The 20,296-nt window shown below is 34.6% G+C and overlaps 1 protein-coding gene across 1 annotated transcript in view; it reads left to right on the forward strand.

The window, feature by feature from the left end:
* Window positions 1-20,296, forward strand: part of LOC145682697 (sodium channel protein Nach-like) — an 81,715-nt gene that overhangs the window by 49,291 nt on the left and 12,128 nt on the right. The window lies entirely within an intron of this gene.

A 20,296-nucleotide genomic window follows, 5' to 3' on the forward strand; every position in this document is an offset into this window, starting at 1 on the left:
TTGCTTTCAATTTTATCTTTCATCATAGGCTAAATAAATGGTTACATAGTACATACGGAAAAGGTATCATTATGTATTTGTCATTATATATATATATATATATATATATATATATATATATATATATATATATATATATATATCAGAGATGCAAATAAGCAACAAAATTTTAATCGCCTCAGATAAAAGCAACTAGCCCACATCTCACAATAGAAATCATTCACTTACCTTCGGTATGATAAATACTCGCCCACACCGATGAACCACTCGTCCCTGGCGAGTGGGCGACTGCTTATTTGTATCCCTGATATATATAGGGTGTCTCAAAAGTCCCCTCACATAGCGCATAGGGTAACTCTGTTATTATCGGAGTTACAACAAAATGTAAGAGGGGTAACCGTCTCCAAGTTTTCAAAGGATTTTTTAAATTGGACGAGCCGTTTGGGCTGTACACTCTTTATGCGCCCAATGTTAAATGAAAATGAAACGTTGTCATTTACCTAGACCCACAACATAAGTGAATGAAGTTACTGTCTTTTACGATAACGTGTCGGTGGCCAGCCATTATATAATGTGACTTCGGTAGAAATCAAACCTTAATTCACTATGATCAATAATTATAATTATCGCAAGTGCTCAGATTTGTTTACTTGATATTCCATCTTGAGACACTGGAGAAGAAATAAAATAATGAGATTAGAATCACAAGAGGTATATTGTCTGATTCTAGAATCATAACTTTGATCGAAGAGCTCTGAAAGATATTATTGTATGTAATGTTGTTACCTATAAAAATTCATTAAAGAAAATAAGAACTAAAGCTATTACAATAGAATACATAAAACTTAATACAGACGAGTTCAGTAGGAAGTTTCATTGTTTTCTAATGATCTTCTTTTGGTGCAAATATTGCGAAAGATTATATGAATCTATGGTTTATACAAAATCTTAGTTTTGATTTTTTTAATTTATTTTTTACTATACCCACACCACACTATACAAAACATTCAAGTGTCACAACACAACAAATATCGCATATGCGTTTTTTGTCATAAGTTTGTGCTTTCTTTCTTTTTTTCTATTCTTCTAACTCTTGTGACAGGAAAAAGTACAAACGATGTAAATTTCGGGCTGAAATAAACACAAGATAGCTTTTCCAATGACCCAATTTTATTCCTTCACGTTATCAATAGATGCCTTAGCTCATCTAACGTCAAAATTCTTGATAACTATCACAGGAATCAGATTTGGCAATCCAAGGAGACAATGCCCTTTCTAATCCTCTATTTTTGGATTTTCGGAGCATTTATTCAGAAGTTCTTAGACGTAATAATAATAATAATAATAATAATAATAATAATAATAATAATAATAATAATAATAATAATAATAATAATAATGTTTATTCGGGAACAAAGAGCCTACAGCTACTAGTACGCCAAAAGAAAGAAAACAAGCGCGTGCAATTCTAACTACATGACAGAATTATATATATGATTATACATTGTAATATAAAGATACAGATGAAGCACAAATATTAAATATAGAATAAAAAGTAACGATATATAAATAAGAAAACAGACAATTACTGAATATGAAATTGAAAAGAAAGAAAAAATAAAAAAGACTAAAATTATTCTTCCATAACACTCATAAAAAACAAAACTCGGATGGTAATACTTTACAAAATATCACCTTTAGAAATACCAAAAATTAAAATACTGAACAAGTGGGGAATGCGGCGTAGGATCGAAACTGCGTAGCATCGAAACTGCGTACGATCGAAAAATTCAGCTCAAAACCTGTTTCGATCCTACGCAGTTTCGATCGTACGCAGTTTCGACGCTACGCAGTTTCGACGCTACGCAGTTTCGACGCTACGCAGTTTCGACCGTACGCAGTTTCGATCCTACGCAGTTGCCCTAAAATAATTTAAGTTTTAATCATGCGCTCAAAAAATATATTTTTTTCTCTCTCTTTAATTTGTTTAACCTGTGCAGCTATAAATTAGGGTTATATTCATGGACTCCACACGACCTAAACTGCGTAGGATCGAAACTGCGTACGGTCGAAACTGCGTAGCGTCGAAACTGCGTAGGATCGAAACTGCGTACGGTCGAAACTGCGTAGCGTCGAAACTGCGTAGGATCGAAACTGCGTAGGATCCACACTGCAGGTAGGATGGACAAGTTACAGGCGTATGGATTGAGAATCAATTATGATTTGTAATGATGACTATGTCAGAAGTGTAATACTAACTTTGAAACAGCTTCGACGGAATATAATGTAAAATAGTTATGTAATATGAAGAATTTAAAGTAATGAAGAATATGATGTATAATGAATATTGAAGGATAATAATAATAATAATGTTTAACGAATATTTCGATTGTAAAGATATTATTTCTAAAGGCTATCAGAAAGTTAGAGAAACAAAAGTCAGATAAAGATTCATATGCTGTTCTGTGTGTACTTGTCTGCGTAATATGAATGAAAATTTATATGATTTTATGTACAGCTTAACGACCTAATCACCAGTTATTCATATGTATGTCAACAACGTTACAATATTGTACTTCGCTTTGGGAGTTTCTCATTTGTACGCTGAACCTCAAATCGATTTATAATTGGAACACGTACCCGTGGGGGTAGGAGCATTTCAATGTATTCCGTTACATTTCACAAAAATATTTTTAACCGTAAAAGATTCGAAATTAAACTACTATTCAAATAGAGAATAAAATTACGAAAGTTTACAACTATTACTGGAAATCAATGCTGTCATCCATTTTGAACATTTTAAAAGAACATAGTTTCTAATGTATTGAAATTTCATTTCTTATGAATAGTTTGAAACGTTGTAAATAGTTGTAAAGAACCTGCAGAAAATTCGTCAAAATCCTCCTACAATGGGGAAGCCGTGTTAGACATGGAGTTAGTGGATGCAGATGGTTGCATTGGAAAAGTCCGGGTCTCCCGAGCACAGTGGTGATATCAGAAACCGGGCCCCAGCCATGAGGCTCCAGAAAAATGGGGTCCCGAAGTTTTGGGCGCGGGTTCTTTCTATACGCCTATTAAACATGGAATTGTATGTGGGTGGGTGGTGAAGTTTTTAAACGTTCGGGTCGTCTGAGCACAGTGTTAACGTCAGAAATTGGGCCCTTGTCTCAAAGGTCCAAAAATGGTGTCCCGAAATTTTGAGCTTGGCTTCATTATATTTTTCTTTTAAGCATGGAGTTATTGGATACATATTGTGGTGTTGGAAAGCTCCGGGACCTGAGACTCCAGAAATGAGATCCCAAAAGTTTGGGTTCAGGTCTCTTTTATTTGCCTATTTAACATGGTGTTGTACTATAGTGTTAGCGTTTGAAAGGTCGGGGTCGATTAACGAAAGCGGTAATGTCAGAAATTGGGCCCTGGCCTCGAAGCTCCAGAAAATGTGGTTCCGAAATGTTGGGCTTGAGTCCACTCTATTTCTCGTTTCAGCATGGAGTTGTTGCATACAGATGGTGACGTTGGAAAGATCCGATTCCCCTCAGCACAGTGGTGGTCAGGAACCGGGCCCCCAACATGGGGCCCCAGAAATGGAGTCCCAATGTTTTGGGCATGAGCCCCTTCTATACGCCTATTAAACATGAATTGTTGTACGAAGGTGAAAAACTTGTATCTTCGTAAAAAAAAAAAAAAAAAAAAAAAAAAAAAACTTGTATCTTCCTTATAATTATTAGATAATAATCTCAGCTCCTAAACACGTATAAAAGATACCGAAGTTATATTTCAGCAAAAAACAATTACCATAAAACATCTCTTTGCATGTGTAATGACTGAAATGTATTATACTTTGCTTCCCTCCCAAATAAATAAATAAATAAATAAATAAACGATTACAGTCGATAAGCGTAAATCTGGCAGAACCTATTTTCCGAAATCTAAAACAAATCACGCAGATTGTTTATTGCTTGTTCGCGATTGTCCACATCACATTTTCGGTTTTTCATTGTATGTAATTAACTATACCATAACAGAAATTCCCGCTACGAACAAATTACACGTTAGGTATACGCCTATGTGTCTCGTCTCGAGGACTTCCGGGCCGCAGTGGCTTAGTGGCAGAGGGTTCACACATGCTGCGGGGCCCTGGTTCTATACCAACTTGCGCAAAGTGGGGTTTGTGGTGAACAAACACCGTGTGTGAGGGTTTTCTTGGAGTTTCCCTTTCCCACAACTCTTTCATTTCACCATTCCATTTATTCTCATCATCTGCGTCTCCTTTAGTCTACCCAGGATAACAGTCGGACATAAAACTTAAAGATTGCATTTTCATTTTCACATTTGGAGACCCTGTATCCAGTAGCGTACCCAGGAATTTATTTCGGGGGGGGTTCAAACTAAATATGAAGCTATTTTATATTAAAATTGCTAAAATTGCCCCTAAAATTAGGCTAAATTTTTAAAAAGTCGAAATTTCGGGGGGGGTCCGGACCCCCGTGTCCCCCCTTCCGTACGTCCCTGCCTGTATCTGTGTTCCTTGAGTGCCCCAAATGCTAAATAATAATGGGTTGGAAGGCCCATGAAGTTTAGTACCTGGTACACTCATTATCTCAACTTGCCCAAAAAGTTAAGGGCTCACGTTAAGTTAACGCCCCAAAACTTTGATTTTCACACCTTATTAACTATATTGGCCCAAAAGATGAAATTTGTTAGCCCATCGATCTTTATCTCGACTAGCCCAGAAAGTTGGGAGGCTCTGGTGAAGTTAGCCCCCAAATTTTCGGCGCCTATATCACATTAACTATGGGAGAACGAAAGCTGAAATTTGGTAGCCTATTCAGCCCGTAGACAGTACTATGTAGGCCATTCATTCTCTGGACCAGCCCAGAAACTTTGGGGGGGAAGGGCTCACGTTAAATTAGAGCCCGAAATCTTTGGCGCGCATATCTCATTAACCCTTTCGGGACAAAATCGATTTTGGGGTTTTTGGTAGACTTTCAGTTAATGATTTATTGCCCAAACACTGTTATCCCGATTGATATCGTTTACGTCTTGTATTTTAGAAGAGGGACATGGCTATTTTTTGGTGTAAGTTAGATTGCAGTGTTGCTAACGGTGAAAAAATGTAGGAGTGAAATTTAAAAAAAAATCCCTAGCCGAATTTCATGATTTTTTCTAGCTGGGAACACCGAAGCCACAGGGGTTCAAGTCACCTAAAAAGAATTTTCTGGTATGTTGACAAGGTACAGTAAAAACCTGAAGTCGCTGGCTGTTATACAAAGAGAGAAAGAAAAAAACTCTCTCATAATACACATCAAATTTTGGCACTTCTTACGCGTCAGAAGCAAAAATCAGCATACATGGTGGTTCACCGTCTTCCCTAATTATTCAATCGTGCTCCTCTATGGTGCGTTTTGTAGGCCAAGAATGATTCCAGACAGTTGTACGTTGGTTTGAATATAGCCAAGGACACTGAAATAATAGGGGGGAAAGGATAAACTTCCCAAATTTTTTACAAACAATTACAATTAACATTTTCTGTAGCTGGCAACATTGCTACCACTCAGAAGCAAACAATTTTAAAGTAATCTTTGGCCCACCAATAATATATTCAGCTAGTATCATCATGATATCTCTCAAATTAAGCATGTAATTTTAAAAAGTATATAATTTTTCCTAGAAAGTCACTATTATCCTTAAAATTATGTAATATGGTATACTGTAAGACCGGAATTGTAGTGTCCCCAATTATCCAAGTGAAACTTTTTATAGTGCGTTGTGTAAGTCAAGGATGAGGCTTCCAGAATCTGGTATGTTCGTTCCAATGTAGCCAATAGAAGAGAAGGAAATAAGAGGCAAATTTTAGAAGGGAAAAAAGGAAATTTTTACCAAAAAAAGTCTGGAAATAAATAGTTCTATGGCTGGAAATACTGCTAAGAGACAGATGCAACTATCTTCAAATAAACCTTAGCCCACCACTAATATATCCTGAAAGTATCATGTCGATATTGAATAAACGAAGCTAGTAATTAAAAATTAATAGATTATGGTAAATATAAAAGTGAGAAAAATCAAGGATTAGAACCTTAATACGAAAATGAAATGAAATGAAATCTTTTAGTTTCACGTCCTACGGTTATGCCGGTTAGGCTAAAGTAGACGCTGATGATGAGAAATGAATGAAATGGTGGAATGAAAAAAGTGGAAGGAAACGGGAGAACCCCGATAAAACCCATACACACGATGTTTAGAACCTAAATACGAATTTATGGTGCGCCTCCTAATTACGCAATTGCAACGATCTGTGCCCAAGTTTGTTCAGTAAGGACCGATGTTTGACTGACGTAGTTCACTTGCGCTCGGACGTATAGGTACGGAATTATAAACATAAACTTCGAAAATTGACAAATCTGAAAATACTTTATCTTCGCATTGAATTTGGACCCCTCCTCCAAAGTAAGTTCATGCGTATGGTACGTACCACCATACTACGATTTTTAATTTCAGTAAAAATCCCTTTGTTTTCTTGCCCCCAGGATAACTATATACTCTGCCAGTTAATATGTTTAAGACATTTGGAGTGATGTATCGTCATGTGTATAGATTAACCTCTTGCACACAGAGAATGTTTCTTTTCCAAGATTTAAATAAAACTGAAATGTTTTCCATTTCCATACAGAATTCAATTCACCTAAGATGTCCAAAGTTCACCTAAGATGTCCAAAATTCAATTCACCTAAGATGTCCACAACAATTTTTATGGAGGTAGTTGGAGAATACTTTATATCATAGGCCCGTAGTTAAACTCCCTCTATAAAAATTGTTGTGGAAGCACCTCAGGATTCTGACATACGCATTTTTGGATAGGGCACATACTAGTTCCTAAGTTAAGTCTTGACCCGACTGCGGTAGGTCCCATAGTTTTGGAGCTATGGACCTTTAAAATTCCTTTTTTCATGTTTTTGGCAGCCTATAACACGTAAACCGTCGCTTGTAGAGGGATAAATTCTTAAGGTCTTTTGAATTTGGCTAATCAGAGTGCTCCTTTAACCCGCGTATATTCGACGATAACCGTTCGGGATAAAATCTGCTCGCCATGTAGACCTAATTTTATTACAAAATGACGACTGTCTATTTACTTTATTTTGTAGTTCTTCCATATTCACTTTCAAATGATCGGCGCCAGTTGCCATCTAATAAAGTTGATGCGTTTGTTGCTTCTAGTACACAACCGCTTTGAAAAAGAAGCAATAAATGCATCAAATGTGGGAGATGAATTTAGAACACCAAAATGGTACATGCCTAGCACATCTTGTGCTGTTAAGGTTTCTTCAGAAACATTTTGTAAAACAATTGAAAACACATCGCGCGGTTTGTATTTTGAAATTTTGCGTATACTTGGATTTGTTTAAGTATTTCTTTCTACTGTGTTTGCCTGTGGCTTCAGTTCATAAGCCTTTATAATTAGATACCCAACATATATGGCAATCACGCAGAAAACAACACCGAAGATTCTACACTTGTGTTAACACACAGGCTGTGTGTCATTTCAACTAGCGGCATTTGACACACAACTCCAAACGGAGAGTGAGTTGTTCTAACCACTTGTTTGTGTTATATTTTAACACAATCGTGCTAACACATAGGCATGTCGTTGAAATAATACAACGATTTTTTACAGTATAGGCACTTCCAGTAGAACTACAAGGATTAAATTTGGCAAAGTTTTTAGCCTCCTGGGACTATATAGAAAATTTCCAAAAGTGAATATTTTCCATTTTTAGCAGCTTTAAAGAGACAAAAAACTGTGTAATTTAAATAGATTTTTTGGATGTACAAAATCTCATATTTTAGGTACCGTAATTGAAATCGGAATAAAAACTAGGAATTTTGGTATGTTAGTAGGTTTATGAGGCGCGAGGCCGTAGGATGAGAAATTTTGTATCTGGCGACAAATTCCCACCTACTTAAAACTAAACTGATTATATAAACATTCAATTTTGCCAATTGCCAAGTTCATAAAGAAATTGAAAATCACAGCAACTGGGTAAGTAAGAAAATGCTAATCCAAATGTCAATTGAAAGAAACGGAAGTCTTTTAAGTAAATATTGGCAGCAACACATTCTAATTTTCCAACTTGGTCAAAAGTTAGCAGGGTTGGAAAAAATACATTTTTTTTAAAAAAAAAAAGAACAAAACGCGTGTTTAAAACATGAAAAAAGTGTTTAAAATGTTTTAAAGATGTTTTAAAAAACACACAAAAAAGTAAAAGTACATGTTTTAAACATTTTGAACAGTTTAAAATATTATTTTAAACATATTTCAAAATCGTGTAATCACGTATTTATTAAGACTTTTTGCTCTTTCAACCGATCTTTTCATTTATTTTATTCTCTTTAAGACTACACAGTGTTGGGTACAGAACATTTCCGTATAGATTAGTAATTTTCAACTTATTTCATATAACGACCCCTTTTATTACACCCTCTTGCCAGTGACTCTCATACAGTAAGTATTTTCTTGGATATAGTAAGCTTTTAAGGTAGATTTTAAAATTTACCAACTATAGAGGTTTCACACAATCTATCAATATACATGGCAAAACAAAAGTCCTCACCATCCTTGTGCGTTGACAACGGGTTGAGGGAGAATGATGAATCTTGGAAGTGGTCTGACACATCAGATGGTGCTATCAAGCATCATGGCGAACATCTGTGCTTAGTATTCGAAATTTCAAATGCAAATGGTGTCATGTTACATGAGGGCTAGAATTTTACCAGAAATGCTGTTGTGCGGTTATTTTAACCATAAAGAAAATCATTTCGAGTTACCGCTTCTAAAAGTTTTGTAGTTATGCCTTTAGGGGCTAAGCTAGCGTTTCGTGGAGGCGGGTGAGACTTTTGTTGCAAAATTTGATTACTACTTCATAACACTGGTGCTAATAAAATTATTTTATAATAATAGGGCTACGTTTTCGAAAAGTAATGTTTGAAGCACACTTCATATTGTGCTAACTTTATATTTTCTGCAAGTCTATGTAATTGGTTGTTTTTTGAGTCAAAAATTTATTGACGAAAGGTAATATTTGGGGCGTTCAGAGTACAATAGATCCAAATCCATTTTCAATAAACTTCAGTTTTCCTCAGCAAATGAATTCTATTTCAAAAAATAATACTTCGCAGTCAAGAATCCAAAACAAATGTAACTAAAACCATGCGAAAAGGCGTGGGATAGTTTCATATGACAGCCGCTAGTAAGGGCGTCAGTGGAACAGGAGGGCAACCACCCTCATCCGCACCCTGCATTTCAGATTTTGGGGACGGTAAGACAGTTTTAGAAATCTTTTGATAAGCAAAGTCCAACAGAATAAGCCTGAGGTAATTACACCGAATAAATACGAAGAACATACAGATGATTAAAACTGGGAAGTTGCTTAGGTCCAATTTCCTGAATTTTAAGCAGGCCCGAAACTCGAAAGTAGAGCCTTTGAAATCCTTGGGTAAAAAAATTATACAAGAAAGCAATATAGGCCTATAGCTCCTTACGGCCAATGATCAAAATCCGTATTTATTCGGTGCAAGGACTTCAATTTTTAAATGTTGGACTTTGCTAAGCAAAATGTTTCTAAATCTGCATTACTGCCCCAAAAATCTGAAATTCAGGGTAGAAGACGGATGATTTCTAAACGAACGCCCCTATCTAGCGGCAATCATACAAAATTCTAGATTCCTTTTTTTCAGGTAGTTTTTCTTTCTTTCATCTCGGATTCGTGGTTGTGGAAATATGACATTTTACGTCGATGTATTCTTTTGGACACATTCTGCATTTATGTAACGTAATTATGCATCATTGACTATGACATTCGGAGCTTGACTTGTTAATCATTCCAACGCTGCAACATACACAATACAAGTATAATGTTAATATCTTAAATGTATGAGCAAGGAGGGGGAAGGGAAAATTAGCTCTCCTCCCCATTCCGTCAACGCCCTTGTCTAGCGGTTGTCCTATGAAACTCTAGTCCACACGCTTTCCCGTGGTTTTTGTTTCATTTATTTCATACCCTATGCTACGAAGATATTACGTTTGCTGAGCAAAAGTGAACCTTTCTGAAAATGAACTTGGGTCCCTTGTTCTCTAAATGTTGAGTTGAAGCCAAATTTATCCTGCAACCCAAGTTTGTTCGAAACATATAAAATTAGTTTGTTTAGTTTGATTGATTACATCTTGCATCAGTAGCAAGGCTATATTAGACAGGGCTTTTTGTTTAAAGTGGGATCTGACCCACTAATTTTGAAATTTTACGTGGGATCGCAGTCAAAATCTATACAGCAAATTCCGACGCCTCGTGTCTCTATCCTCAAAAATTAATGTTAAAAGACTGAATATTGCACCCTGTAGCGTGGTACATACATACAAACAAACAAATTGAGATCAAATTGTCCCAGACCTTGACGTTCAGCACTAACGTTATAATAAGTATCACACTTGGTTAGTTACGTGATCGACTGCCATACCTTGCGTTTCTCACCTGGTCTCTTCATACAAGCTATGCCAAGTTGTAAAGTTTCAAAGAAAATTTAGAACTGTGGTGGGGAAGAGGTACGAAATAAAATTTTCATAATATAATGAAAAAGATATTGTTGATACAAAATTAGTTGTTACCTGAAGTTTCCAGTTGCATCTCAGCCACACCACTGACGTTAGATTCATCAGAAGCAATTTTCGGATCAACATTTTTACCATTTGTTTGGGTTTCCATTTTTACCAAGCATTGCATTTTTTATAATGATTTTCGTTCTTGGAACTAAACCACCCATTTCTTTCTTACACGTTTTGTGACAAACTCGTTTGATCGTTTACTTACCTGATTGAGTTTGAGTTACTCTAATAAATTTGTATCAAATCATGTCCTTCTTTTCTTCACGCATAATCCATGTTAAACGATTCCATGTTGTACGGAGACAGAACTAACATGTACTGTACAAACGAATGCTTGCGATATTTTAATTTCAGAACCTCAACGTCGCAATGAATACAACACAACAGTTTGTTTCCGTGATAATTATTTTATTTATTTTTTAATATCAGTTCTATAAGTAGTCCAACCTTCGACTACGACACTTTCTCGCAAGTTAACTGAGAAGCATTTAAACAATACAATATACGTTAAAAATAAGGGGGAAAAGAGACAAAATAAATTGTAGATCACCACATTGACCTGCTGTAGCCACGAGAAATCAAACCATTCACATGGGAAGAAAATAGTCTTCTGATTGGGGAGCACTTTTGGACAGTTCTCTTGCTCTGGAAGATTTCTTTTTTTTACGAACATAAAATAAAATGCAAATAAACATATGTTTAAGACAAGTCTTCAAAATAAACGTGTTTAAAACAAAATGTTTAAAACATAAACAAAATTTGTTTTAAACAAAATCAATTGTTAAAAAAAAGTTTTAATCATTTGTTTTAAATATTTTGTTTTAAACAAAACAACCCTGGAAGTTAGTAAATTTGGGACGAAGCCCAAACTAGCAAAAACTTGAACTAATTACATGAACCTTCGATTGTGCCACCTGCAAAGTCTATAAAAGAAGTGACAATTCACAGCAACTAGGTAACTAAGAAAATGTTAAGCTAAGTCAATTGAACTTAACGGCAATCTTCTGAACAAGGAATTTGCCAACTTGATCAGAAGTAGTGGCTTTTGGGGGGAGGATTCTCCTTTCTCCCTGCTGAGACAAGACTTAGCTTTTTTGGTCCTCCTGAATAAGTCATAGTCCCCCAAGAAAAACTTCCTGGGTACACCCCTGTATGATTATTTAATTATATTTGTCACTATTTTATTTCTCAGTTTCGTATCTATGCACTTTCGATCGTACGCAGTTTCGACCGTACGCAGTTTCGATCGTACGCAGTTTCGATCCTACGCAGTTTCGACGCTACGCAGTTTCGACGCTACGCAGTTTCGATCGTACGCAGTTTCGACGCTACGCAGTTTCGACCGTACGCAGTTTCGATCCTACGCAGTTTCGGTCGTATACAGTTTTGATCCTACTCCGATTTTTTCCTATATAACTTCAAAAAAATACTATTACTTAATATTCTGTGATTATAAAATAATTGTTTTTTTATTGTTCGATCATAAGACCTTATCTGTTTTCGATCCTACGCCGGTTTTAGTTTCGATCGTACGCAGTTTCGATCGTACGCAGTTTCGATCGTACGCAGTTTCGGTCGTACGCAGTTTCGGTCGTACGCAGTTTCGATCGTACGCAGTTTCGATGCTACGCAGTTTCGATCCTACGCATGTAACCCAACAAGTGTATCTGTTCATAATTAAAAAAGGTTCATACACTTGATGAAAAAAGTACTATATATATATATATAACAAATCCATACAATACTTAATAAAAGGGGCCGCGATGGCTCAGTGGTAGAGAGTTCACCTCTGGTCTTGGGATCCCGGGTTCGATCCCAGCCCCCGCCAAGTAAACTTTGTGGTGGACAAACATCGTGTGCGTGAGTTTCCTCGGGGTTCTCCCGTTTCCTTCCACTTTCTTCATTCCACCCTTTCATTCATTACTCATCATCACCGTCCTCTTTAGCCTAACCGGCATAATCGTGGGACGTAAAACTCAAAGATTTCATTTCATTTCATTTCAATACTTAATAAAAATAGAAAACAAAATTAAGACCATCATCAAGACCATCATCAAACAAACAAAAATACTGACAAATTTCATACATTATTTTAAAAAAATTAAAATAATTTTCGCACTTTCCTGAAACTCTTATGAAACGCATCAAGAACAGGGTAAAAGTTATTAGCTGTTTCTATACTTCTATATATTCAAGACCTAATTAAATATTTACTCATAAACGGACCAAAATTCCTAACGTTTCTGTGAGAAATTCTTATAGAGATAAAGGTTCTCCAGAACAAAATCTCCATGTGCAATTACATGAAAAAATTTTAAGTCCAAGAGCCGATGCCTGTCAGAAAGAAGGGTACATCCACTCTCATGTCTGACAAGCTCGCCCCTCATATTTCTTTAAATTTCCATTTTAGCCAGGATAGGAATGAATTTTGTACTGATTCAATGGAGGAACTAAAATATTTTGCTTCACTATTCCAAATTACCGTACAATATTTAATATGAGACCTAACATTGCACATGTAGAGAATTTTACAGGTGTTAATATTAGTAAAATTACGACATAACAGTTTTAACATTGTTAAATTCTTCTTAGCTTTGGAGATTGCAACGTGGAGATTTTTCTGAAAAAGCAGTTTTTCATCTAATATTACCCCTAAATCTCTAACATGCTTGACGAATTGCATACGTTGATTTCCTATCCTGTATTTGTAGATTAAAGGGTTAACTTTCCTCGAAAATATTATTTCTTTCGCTTTATTGAAGTTCAGGAGTAGGGAATTCTCTTTAGACCATTTCAATATCATATCTATAAATTTTTACAGAGTATCTTGTTTTTGTTTAGACTGAAAATTATAATATCATCAGCATATAAAAGATACAAGTTAAATCAACGCAAATATCATTAATATATAGCTAAAATAATAGAGGACCAAGAATAGAGCCGTGGGGTACGCCGGAGGTATTACTATGAATAGCAGACAGTTTCCCTTTCTATTTTATCACAAATTTCCTTTCATTTAAATATGAAGTCAACCAATCAATAATACAGTTAGACAAGTTATATCTTTTCAATTTGTTTATCAATAAATGGTGTGGTTATTTATCAAATGCCTTAGCAAAGTCCAAGTAAATAGCGTCAACTTGACCACCAGCTCAAATAACTGGAAAGGTATAATGCATAAAACTTGCTAAATTAGTTATTACAGATTTACCAGCCATAAATCCATGTTAGTTTATATTAATTTCATCCTTTACTTTATTATAAACATATCTATCGATTATTTTCTTAAAGAGTTTCGGAATTACATTCATTACAGAAATTGGTCGAAAATCATTAACAGACATTCCATTAGTTTTAGATATGGGTGTTATAGAAAAAATTTTCCATACATCAGGATAATTATAAGTGGATAAACTCCAATTAAACTAAGAAGACAATATTGGTGCAATTATTTCAACTATTCCCTTAATAATGAAAGCTGGAATACCATCTATTCCGCTTAACGATTTGATCTTTAAAGTTCTCATAGCTTCCAATACATGTTGAGTAGTAATTTCTGGGGGTTTAGCTTGACCAAATTTTAAAGATAAAAATTGATTTTTAGTAGTACTAATCGAGAAGTTTGAAAGACTGATGAAAAATAGTTAGCAAACTTTTCAGCCAACATACTGTCATCAGTCAACAAAACATCGTTGTCAACAATACCAGATATTATCTCACTTTTTGAACCATTTACATATTTTCAAAATTTTTCAGGGGTAGTGGTAAGATCACTTTCTATTTTACTAAAATAAATTTGCCTATCCACATTTAATTGAGTTATGAAAGCTCTTCTGCAATGAGAAAAGACTATGTAATCATTTTCACATAGAGAAGTTTTGTAATTTGTAATAGAGATAGTAATAAGTTTTGTAATATAGCCTGATTGTTTACTTTCTGTAAAGAAATCAATTTTTTGAGTACCATAAGGGAAATTTAGATTTTTTAGGCATAGATTTATGAATATTGCACTCCATCGCAGATTTAATAACTTCCTCTAGTTCGCAAGCTACTAAATTGAGATCATTACCTAATAATATATTACACCAATCAGCATTAGCAATTCGAAAATACAAGGATAAATAGTCACCTTTAGCATATAAAAATCTTTCAGTGGATTCATATCCATTACAAATACTGGATAAAATTACTTTAGTTACAACTGAATAATAGTGTGCATCAGGAGCCACAATATACTCATTATGTGTTTCCGACACTATAGATGCATTTGTTGGAAGTAAGTCTAAATCCGATACTGCTGGTCCAACACTTAGATTCGTGTTATCCAAAAAAGTTGACAATAACTGAAACCTGACTTTGGAGTAATAGTGTATTCCTGGTAAGGGCTCTTTATTTAACCAATCTATTTTAGGTATATTAAAATCTCCGAAAATTAAAACATCATTTTTAATAGGTTAAGTTTATTGGAGATACAATTTAGATAGTTCGCAAATACTTCAAGAGAAAAAGTTGGATGAAAATAAACATAAGATATCAGAAAATTTTTCGTTGATTTACACTTAAGTTCAATCCAGACACATTCATTTACACTTTCCAAATCATATCTTCGAAACACCTGAAAGTTACTTCTGACAGCTATTAAAGAACCACCATCTCTATTACCAGTTTCTTCACTATAACACCTGTCCGCTCTGAACCATATATATATATATATATATATATATATATATATATATATATATATATATATATATATATATATATATATATATATATATATATATATATATATATATGGGAAATAATCAACATCATTATGAATTTCAGATAAACAAGTTTCGGTTAAGCCACAATATCATAGTCACAACTGGATATTGAGGAAAAGAACTCGTTACTTTTTAGTACGCAATCCACGAACGTTCTGGTACCAAATTTTAAGACTCTCCATGCTTAGGATGAGAATCAGTGTTCCTAGGAAGTTCATCCCGATTCCGTAATTTTCCAAAGAAAGGGTCAATTAAAAGACCTCTAATAATAATAATAATAATAATAATAATAATAATAATAATAATAATAATAATAATAATAATAATAATTTATTAACGTACTAAGAAAACCTAAAATAAAAACTAATACATCACTTGGTCGTTTAGTTCAGTGATACTTTTAGAGAACTATACGTAAAATAAGATCAGAGAACGATAGAAAATATTTTACCAATTATGTATGAAATAAATTAATAAAATATATTTAAAACAATAAAGTCATGGTCTATTCTTAAAATACATTGATAACACAAGACAAGTAATATATAGTTTTAAGATACTTTTTTTTCTACAAATTTTTAGATTAAAACATTCTTCTGTTCTGTTACTTGCTTGAAATAATATTTTATCCCATGTATCATATATTATAACTTTTAATTCCAAGATGTTTATTTTTCTTGCATACCATTTGTCAAGTAGCTTTACCACAAAGTTTGCGTCAGTCAACTTTCTTCTGTCCTCTAGTGATTTAAGTTTAAAACATAGTTTCCAGTAATCTGACGTCTTAATCATCTATGCCTAACTTAGCTTAAAACATCAAATTCTAACAAACATTTTTTTATATATTATTTCAACTCTATTTACGAATGTATGTATTAAGCTGTTTAAAATAATTATAATTATTCTATCAGGCCTTACTTTCGTATTGTCAAACTAAACACAAGAACACACTTAGCAAGGCTATGTGCTTCCAAAACTGAGCGTTAGAGAGCACTTGTGTCGTTCTTGCGCCAAGTCGTTTTGCCGCATTTCATAAGTTTCAAACGCTTTAACTGAAAAGTTAGAAATTCTGAATCATGTAACTCTTGTTACAAACTTTTGGTTAAATTCAAATTTGAATATACAATAATTATCTTAAAACTATACACAGTACACTGAATAAGGCTATGTGATAATATATGAAAATAAAATAACTGTGTTTTCATCAAACTTCCATTCCTTCTGATTCACCTATTATATCTCTTCCAGAGATCAACTTTTAATTTTAAATTTAAAAGTTGATCTCCGGGAAGTATATAAGAGGTGACCAACTCCGAAGTACCCAGTACGAGTAGGAGTGTGATGAAGACACAGTTATTGTGTTGAAACTGTTTTGTGATTGTGTTTTCATACATTATCACATAGCCTTGCTCAGTGTGCTGATATGTCTAGTTTTAAGATAATTACTGTATAGTCAAATTTGAATTTAACCAGTAGTTTGTATAAAAGTAGTTATCGTCAGTTTATTTCAAGAGTAACACATCTCAAAATTCCTAACTTTTCAGGAGAAGCGTTTAAAAGTTTTGAAATACGGCAAAAACAACTTGCCGCAAGAACGACAAAAGTGCTCTCTAACGCGCAGTTTTGGAATCACATTAATGAAATTTTTAACAGAAATAGACATCAAGATTAGCTTTCATTTTCTACCCATAAGTCAATAAGGGCGATTTTTGAGTTATGTCACTCTTGAAATAAACAGGCAGTGCATTTTGATTGACAAGAAACAGCCATTGGTTAAACTTCATTAAACAGATAACATATAGCTATTTTTAATGTCATCATTGAAACGTCAAGAACAGTCGAACATTGCTCCGAAATCTATTATGGTGTATCAACTTCTTGTAATATTTTACTTACAATCCCATATTGACTAACCTAGTATCAACATTTATTTCTGTATGTTATACATTTAATTTTTATAAAATTAATGTTCATTTGATTATTTTTACACCAGACGATAATTCCGCTCAAGTCATCTCGCAACATACAGAAATAAATTCGGGACATTATCCTAAAAAGGATGCAGATTTAAAACTAATAATAATAATAATAATAATAATAATAATAATAATAATAATAATAATAATAATAATAATAATAATAATTACATAGCCACACAAAAAAGTTCGGTTCACCGGACCCCAAGGTACGGATTAAATGTATTTTGATACACAGAATCGAAATTTCGAAACCCCAGGAAAATCGATCGTGTCAACTTCTTCTTAAGGGCGAAAAACTTGAGCGAGTTTTGATAGGGAGGATACACGTAATACAGCCATGCGAGAAACAAAAGTTCTGTGCACGGACCCCAGAGTATGGAATCGATGTATTTTGTTAGATAGAATCCAAATTTCAATAGCCAGCCCGATTGACTGTGTTTCTTTCATGGGCGTAAACTTAGGGAAATTGGATAGAGAGGATACAGTAACACAGCCGTAAACGAAACAAATGTTTTGTTCAGCGTGCCGCAGAGTATGGATTCGATATATTTTGTTAGATAGAATCAAAATTTCAATATCCAGCACGATTGACTGTGTTCTTTCATGGGCGTAAACTTAGGGAAATTGGATAGAGAGGATACAGTAACACAGCCGTAAAAGAAAAAAATGTTTTGTTCAGCGTACCCCAGAGTATGGATTCGATATATTTTGTTAGATAGAATCCAAATTTCAATACCCAGCACGATTGACTGTGTTTCTTTCATGGGCGTAAACTTAGGGAAATTAGATAGAGAGGATACAGTAACACAGCCCTAAAAGAAACAAATGTTTTGTTCAGCGTGCCGCAGAGTATGGATTCGATATATTTTGTTAGATAGAATCCAAATTTCAATATCCAGCACGATTGACTGTGTTTCTTTCATGGGCGTAAACTTAGGGAAATTAGATAGAGAGGATACAGTAACACAGCCTTAAAAGAAAAAAATGTTTTGTTCAGCGTACCCCAGAGTATGGATTCGATATATTTTGTTAGATAGAATCCAAATTTCAATACCCAGCACGATTGACTGTGTTTCTTTCATGGGCGTAAACTTATGGAAATTGAATAGAGAGGATACAGTAACACAGCCGTAAAAGAAATAAATGTTTTGTTCAGCGTACCCCAGAGTATGAATTCGATGTATTTTGTTACTTGAAATTTGTATTCTGTGTAACAAAATATATCGAATCCATACCATGTGGTCCTCTGAACAGAAGTTTTGTTTTATAGCGTATTACGTGTATTCTCCCTATTTAAATTCGCTCAAGTTTTTCGCCTATAAAAAGGAACTGACTCGGTCAATCATTTAATTTTGAAATTTGGATTCTGTGACAAAATACAAGTCCTGCGCACAGGACTTTTATTTGTGTGTGTTATTATTATTATTTTTATTTATTTTTTTTTAATTTATTTTTTCACCACGGCATGGCGCGTCCTCAAGTTGCGGATCGAGGAGAAGGCCTCTAGATATAGAGGTTAGCTGCGAATATACTGAACAAGCAGTCGCGGACAGCCGACTAGGAGTGGTCCTCCAGCTTGGGGGTTTGGGTAAGGCTAACAACCTCATCCAGTAAAAAAGGCACTTCTTCAGAAATACTCACAAAAGCCTCGGACAAGGACTGATAACTTGGCACGACCTCAGCAAAAGAAAATGGACATGAGAATTTGGAACATGGAATATTAGAAGTCTTTATAGGGCAGGCGCGTTAAAATCCGTAACGAGTGAGTTAGAGAAATACAGGATGGACCTAGTAGGAGTTCAGGAAGTTAGGTGGGAAGGAAATGGATGTGTGAATTCCGGAAATTTTACGTTCTTTTACGGGGAAGGAAATAAAAATCACCAGTTAGGAACAGGGTTTTTCGTTCACAAACGAATATTACGAGCAATTAAACGGGTTGAATTTGTTAATGATAGACTTTCTTTTATTACTCTTAAGGGACGATGGTGTGATATTATTGTTTTAAATGTACATGCCCCAACTGAAGATAAGGATGACGATATAAAAGACAGTTTTTACGACGAAGTAGAACGGATATTTGACCAACTCCCGCGATACCAAATGAAAATTCTATTAGGGGATTTCAATGCGAAGGTAGGACGAGAGGATATTTTCAAACCGATTATAGGAAACGAAAGTCTGCATAAGGAAAGTAATGACAAAGGTGTTAGACTCGTGAACTTTGCAACATCCAAAAACCTAATCGTGAAGAGTACAAAATTCCCACATCGCGACGTTCATAAATACACTTGGACATCACCGAACGGAAAAACACATTATCAAATTGATCACGTGTTAGTAGATACAAAAAGGCAATCTAGCATAATTAATGTCCGGTCGTTTAGAGGGGCTGATTGTGACACTGATCACTACCTGGTAGCAGCGATAATACGAGAGAGATTATCGTTGAATAAAGGTGATATTCATTGTCCGAAAACGGAGAGATTCAATATAAAGAAATTAGAAGAGAGCCAAGTAAGAGAGGAATACCAGATTGAAGTTTCGAATAGATTCTCGGCTTTAGAAGATTCGGAGTGCACTAGTGTTAAGGATACCTGGATTGAAATTAGAGATAGCATTAAAAATTCAGAAAAGAAAAATTGGGATACGTGGAAATACGTACGAACAAATTCGTACATGGTTCGACCAGGAATGCATAAAGCTAGCAGAGAAGAGAAAACAGGTAAAATTACGCTGGCTACAAAATTCGATTGAAATAAGTACACAAAATTTAGCAGATATCAGGCGGGAAACTTCCAAAACTTTTAGAACAAAGAAATGCGATTTTCTGAAAGCTAAAATTAAGGAACTTGAAGATAATAGTAAAAATAAAAACATCCGGGACATGTATAAAGTGA

Source organism: Thermobia domestica, chromosome 4 (assembly GCF_964235325.1).
Source record: "Thermobia domestica chromosome 4, izTheDome1.hap1.1, whole genome shotgun sequence".
Lineage (NCBI taxonomy): Eukaryota > Metazoa > Arthropoda > Insecta > Zygentoma > Lepismatidae > Thermobia > Thermobia domestica.